Source organism: Adiantum capillus-veneris, chromosome 5 (genome assembly GCF_014529385.1).
Source record: "Adiantum capillus-veneris isolate H3 chromosome 5, ASM1452938v2, whole genome shotgun sequence".
NCBI classification, from domain to species: Eukaryota; Viridiplantae; Streptophyta; class Polypodiopsida; order Polypodiales; family Pteridaceae; genus Adiantum; species Adiantum capillus-veneris.
This window is the reverse complement of record NC_140935.1, coordinates 165577281-165583757: the sequence shown is the minus strand read 5'-3', so window position 1 is coordinate 165583757 and position 6477 is coordinate 165577281. Positions and strand designations below refer to the sequence as shown.

At 45.1% G+C, this 6477-nt stretch overlaps 1 long non-coding RNA gene across 1 annotated transcript; it reads left to right on the top strand.

The window, feature by feature from the left end:
• Nucleotides 1-2156: 2156 nt before the first annotated feature.
• LOC147458499 (uncharacterized) lies at nucleotides 2157-5596 on the top strand. The gene is made up of 2 exons (XR_015188240.1): nucleotides 2157-3334; nucleotides 3420-5596. It is a non-coding gene; the product is annotated as an uncharacterized LOC147458499 (long non-coding RNA).
• Nucleotides 5597-6477: the final 881 nt, after the last annotated feature.

The following is a 6477-nucleotide window of genomic DNA, read 5'->3' as shown; positions in this document are numbered from 1 at the left end:
GCTCCGCCTTGAGCGATCACGACCCTTTTGGTTTTTGAACCTCTCCTTAGACCTTCCTCTTGCCACTGATAGTGCAGCACTTGATGATTCTCCTATGTTTCTCCTTCGCATTTCCTCGCTTAGGAGAACACCCACAACATCATCAAACTTAAGAGTATTTGTACCAGAGATAGAATTACTTACAGCCATCACAAGGTTGTCCCAACTATCCGGTAGAGATGATAGTATAAGGAGAGCTCGCACTTCGTCATCTAAATTGATTTTCACCGATCGAAGTTGACTTATGTTTGTGTTAAAGTCATTTAGGTGTTCTGCAACTGAACCATTCTTTGCCATCTTTAGATTGAACAAGCGCTTCATAAGAAATACCTTATTGGATGCCGATGGTTTCTCGTAGAAGTCGTCAAGTGACTTCATCAAGTCCTCCGTGGTCTTCATCTCCAAAACATTGAAGGCCACCGTTGACGCCAAGATTAATCGGATTGTTCCTAGTGCCTTTCGATCAAGGACAATCCATGCTTCATCTGCCATTGTTGCGGGCTTCTTCGCAACGCCGCCTAGTGGCAAATAGAGGTCCTTCTGGTAGAGATAGTCTTCAATCTGCATCTTCCAATGTTGGTAGTTTTTGCCGTTGAACTTCTCAATCTTAAGCTTCCCTTCCTCCGCCATAACTCCCACTCAATTCAAGGAATCCTTTCCTTGAAATAATTTAGCTACGAGCAAACCTTGCTCTGATACCAGTTGTTAGGAAATAAGACGTAGCTAAATAGATTTTTTGAGTAGATTACTTAATGGAGAGAGATAGATTTCACACACAAGAGATTATAGAGTAGAGAGAGAGAGAGAGAGAGAGAGTACACACAATATACGTGGTTCACTCAATGTGGGCTACGTCCACGGGAAAGCAGCCACTCAATGGCTTTAGCACTTCAAAAGAAGAAGTAGTTTACAAAGGGATTAAACCCTTGATAGAGCTCCCGCCTTGCTTCACTCTCACCACCTCACACTCACCTTGTTGCATCAACTTCACACTATGAAATGTGTGTAGAAATGGCCTCCTTTTATAGGCCAAAAGGGCTGCCCTCTCTTATGAGAGACAGCCATGTGTAGCCGCCCTTGTGCGAATAAGTCCAAATCGGACCCTCCAATCCGCCCATGTGTGGCCGCCCTTGAGAAGACAAGTCCACTTTTGAATTCGGCCACCGCCATTGACTTCGGACCACCGGCCATCGGCCATTGACTACCGGCAGGCGGAGGCCCCCGAGGCCCCTAAAGTTGCCCCTGATTCTTGTCCGTGAAAATTTTGGTTTCCGGTGAGTGATTTTCCTTCACGCACGATGGCTTCTCCTCATAATGGGGGCCTTACAAATGTGCGCTTTTACCACAGAAAATTACAAGGGTAAATCAGGCTCCATACTTAACATGCCAAAATCAAAGATAATTAGGACACATGCAATAATTAGGACACCGGTCCCCAAAGAGTTGGTCTAACGGTAAGGCTTTGGCCTCTCAACCTATGGGTTGTGGGTTCAAATCCCCCGTTGGGTCACACTCTAGAGGGACACCTTGTGCTCACCTGGTGTTCACGTTGCTAGGGCTCTTGCCCTTGGACACTCGAGTGCATCCTCCTCCTGGGGTGGGTCACCCGAGGAGGAGGTTCCTAACTGGTTGCTACGAGTTCTCTCCGCCGTTCCCAGCATGTGGTGCATCAATTAGGTGGCCATGGTGATGCCTACGCGTGGCTCTTGCCCGATGGTACGCGGCCCTTGCCCGACCATGTAACATGGCAAATATTTGGAAGGGATAAGCACCTCCCCCTGTGGGCCCTATGGTGTGTCGAAAAAAAATAAAAATAATAATAATAATAATTAGGACACCGGCTATGCCACAAGTGAGGAAGAAAATAGTCGACCTTGGAACGTTCTTCCAAGTTGGTTTGCCAAGCTCCGAGCACAGAACAACAAGTGGTGGGCCACAAAGCCCGGTATTGTTAGTGAATGAGCCAGCAGTAATGTTGAGTTTAAAGAGATTAGCAGGTATATGTCCTGTCAAGAGGTTTGTTTAGAGATCAAGTGACACAAGGCTCATATTGCTCGCCTAACACTTTTGGTATTTGCCCTTGTAGTCTGAACGTGGACACATTTTACGAGTGTAGATGAAATCTTACTAGAGACTTATTGACGGAAAAATCAATAACTTGAATTCGCTGCAAATTTCCGGTTCTAGTCAGCGAGTTGTGAGATAACACGAGGCTAAAATGTAAGGAAGCAGACAAAGATAGTGGGAGGCCTGAGAAGTTGTTAATTATGTGACAAGCTAAGTCATTGATCCAGTGATTTTATTATGTGCAAATGTCTCTGGCAAACACCTTCCTAGATAGGCTCAGCAGTTCTAAGAGGGAAAACCCTGCCATAAATTCGGGCAGCTAGAGAGGTTGTTATGGGGCATATAAAGGTCCTGGAGACCGGTGAGGAATCCGACACCCCATGGAATGCTACCATTGAAGGTGCTATAACCCAAGTCTAGTGTGGAGAGAGCAGTCAGCCCTCAGGTGTATTGCCAGTGAGGAGGAGCAAGTATTGCAGGAAGATGTCCCCAAAGAGTTGGTCTAACGGTAAGGCTTTGGCCTCTCAACGTACGGGATGTGGGTACAAATCCCCTGTTGGGTCACACTCTAGAGGGACGCCTTGTGCTCACCTGGTGTTCACGTTGCTAGGGCTCTTGCCCTTGGACACTCGAGTGCATCCTCCTCCTGGGGTGGGTCACCCGAGGAGGAGGTTCCTAGCTGGTTGCTACGAGTTCTCTCCGTCGTTCCCAGCATGTGGTGCATTAATTAGGTGGCCATGGTGATGCCTACGCGTGGCTCTTGCCCGATGGTACGTGGCCCTTGCCCGACCATGTAACATGGCTAATATTTGGAAGGGATAAACACCTCCCCCTGTGGGCCCTCTGGTGTGTCGAAAAAAAAAGTATTGCAGGAAGACTTGATATCCCAGATAAGGTGGCACACCACCGCCCAGGTGGTTTTTCATCAAGTATAGTAGCTTTAGAATTTAGATTGGTTAAGTCGGAGAGTTCTCTGGGAATGGACCCTTGCGGTTTGTTCTCATCAAGATACAAGAGTTGCAGTCCAGAGCAGTTACCAAGGGGAGAGGGCAGAATCCTGCTGAGAGTTCTCTGGGGATGGACCCTTGCAGCTTGTTCTCATAGATACAAGAGTTTCTGTCCAAAGCAGTAATTACCAAGGGTAGGGGCAGAATCCTGCTGAGTGAATTGTGATGTAAATTCAACAAGCCATTGAACTCGAAAGGGGCATCCACCGGGCATGTGAAAGGTATGCTACTTATCTGATGAGGAATATCACCTCTAAGAGCATTCAATGAAAAGTCTAGAGAAAATAATCTGGAGCCATTGCCCAGCTTAGCAGGAATGGAGGCTATCATGTTCTTGGAGTAGAGAGGCTCTGGCAGGTTTCCGAGAGTGTGTTGTCAGAGAGGGTAAGGCTTTGGAGCTGAGTGCAATTGGCAAGCTGAGAAGGAATGGCTTCAAAGAGGTGGTTGTGGAAGAGTATGAATTGTTGCAGTTGCATAAGAGAGGAGAGAGAGGGATGCTACTTGCAAGGTTGTTCTGGGAAGGGGATATGGTGCAAGCCCAAGCTGCCTATCACAGGGAAAGCTCTGAGCTGTTTTAACTGTATCAAAGGGAAGGCCTTTCCCAAGATGCATTCACCTGTGACCTAAGCTTGCACCTTGAAGGCCTGTGGCCTTACGCAAGATGTTGATGTGGGTGAGAGAATTCATGATGAGATTGTTGGTCGAGGGCTGTTGGAGAAAGATGTTGTGATTGGTGGTGCTTTAGTCAATATGTATGCCAAGTGTGGTGCCGTCATGAAAGGACAAGAGGTTTTTCATGGGCTTCTTCTCCAAAATGTCATCACTTGGACACGCGACTAATAGAATATGCCGAACAGGGTGAGAGAATTCATGATGATCTTGCTGGTCAGGGGCTGTTGGCATGCTTGGTGGTGCTTTGATCAATATGCATGCCAAATCATGTGGTGCAGTCATGAAAGGACGAGACGTTTCTCATGGGATTCTCTCAGTTACAGTTGTGAGCCATTTCTCAATGTACGTGACAATTTGTCCTTCAATTTTGAGATCTGCACGCTTGATGGGTTACTTCAGACTTATCAGGATGGTGCATGCAATATTTCAAGGCCTCGGGACTTGAATTGGACAAGGAAAATGGAGATCCTGCCAAAGATTGTCAGGGTGGGATCACTGCAGATGTAGCACCCTTGCCGGATGTATCACCTAGAAGAAAGGAAGCAGTTGGAGCAGGGGCTCAGTTCCCTACAAATTGCATTTTGTGTCAAAGAACATGGAAATTGATAGATACAAATAAGGTAGCTTGAAGCCAAGATGCCCGGTAATGAGACAAGCTCTGTTGGATTTGGAAGGGCTAGGAATTGCGATTCAATAGATGGGAGAGTGACTAGTCAAGTAATTATCGCTAAAAGACCTTGGGAAGAACTTGGCCCAGATTGTCTGACCACAGATTGTACAAGGAAGCTCTGATGAGCTTCAAGAGAGCTTAGACCAACAAATGTCACTCCCTAATTCTAGGAAAGAGACACACTCTTTGCTCTTCGTAAGATGCATGAAGCCAGAGATGCTTACACTTTAGTGATTCATGCAGCTGAGGAAGATGAGGATCTTTGGGACAGTCTTCTGCCTGTCAGTCTCGGCATTGTTTTGTTTTCTCTTTGGAGCAAGCAATCATTACAAGGAAGCAACAATCAAGGAGCCCAAGCACTATAGCTGGGCATTGGAGCTTTTGGATTATGGTGCACCAACATAACCAGTATTTAAGGATATAACCTAACCTGGAGAAGAGCCTCTTTTGCTGCTTTATACTCATTAGGAGATCACGATCAAGCTATTGCCAAGTTTGAGAAACCATTGGACTTAAAAGACCTATCATATCGAGGCCTTCTTTATTGATAGATATTGAGCAATAGATCAGGAGGGCGTTTGCCTTGCAGTTCGATCATTGACGTGCACAACTTAACAAGACAGCCTCTTTTTTGGGAGCGGGCATACTGGTGAGTCAAAAACAGCTTTCAAAGTAGCTTACAAAATGACAAGGTCTGAACTCTATGATGCAAATTGTGCATTTGCAACACATGGAAAAGAGCCATCAAGGCTTCATGTCCATAATATCATTTCTTGGAATGCATTGATTGCAAGATACGTCCGACGTGGCTGTGACAAGCAAGCTTTGGGCTGCCATTGACCAGCTGAGAGGAGCCAAGAACACACCTCAAAATGCATCATAAGGAAGCCAAGGTGGCTCAAATCCATTGCGAAAGTTACAGGAATATCAAGGTTGAGCTATGTAGCATGAGCTTTGCCCTATATGAAGCTGCCTTGTAACTCTGTAGCAGGTGAAACCCTACTTACACGTGGAGAAGTCTCCCAAGCTTGGGGCGTGAACAAAATCAAACAATGTACTCATGAATTGTAACGACAAGTCGATCATCAATTTCTTGAAGAATTTGTTTGGAGTCAATTGACATGATTGATTTAAGAGTGTCTATTACAAGTAAGCACACTCTTTCTAAACTACTTGCATCTTATGTCTTTAGTAATGGCTTGTATACATACCTGAAACTGGACTTGCAGCTATCCAAATACATAAACGCTACTGATATCACCATTCTTGAAACAGTCCATGATACTTTGTCAAAGACCATGCCCACATATGATTACGATAGATCAACATTCCTTGCCTACTTGTATCTTCCTTCTCTTCACCAAGCATGCAACACTCGTTCTTTGACACCTCCGATGACATGGAACATACCATCAAGCCATGGTTCCAGACACTCAAACCTCCAAAAGCACTCAAAACAATGATTGTTTATGTTGGGTGTCCAGAAAGAAGAGATTGGTGCTCAATCAGTGATGGATTAATTGTGCACACGTTATCTTCTAAGTGGAGGTGATGCTTCAAATGTCATGACCTCATTGGAATGGGAGCTGGTTTTATTCATCAGATCGTACATGTGCATCCAAGCATTGTGCATCATGTGATACGGTACATGCCTAATGAATCATGCTTATTTGTATTGACGATATTGTTTTGTGTTGTAAAAAGGAGACTACATGTCGATCATCATCACACACTTGACAGTCATTGGATTCTGAGTGAATTAACGAGATTGATTCGAGAATACCGATTATATTCAATTGACGAGATTGATTTAAGAATGCCAATTACAATTAATTACACTCTTGTTCTAAACTCTTACTTGCATCAACTGGCTGCTTCAACATTGGAGGATAAGCATAAGTCCGGGCACTAACACTAGAGATGCATAAAGCGACGAAAGAGGGGTACGCTCTTGTCGGGACTATATAGAACGTGTGGAGCAACCTGTGCCAACTCCTTAACATACATTGTATGCCTTTTTTT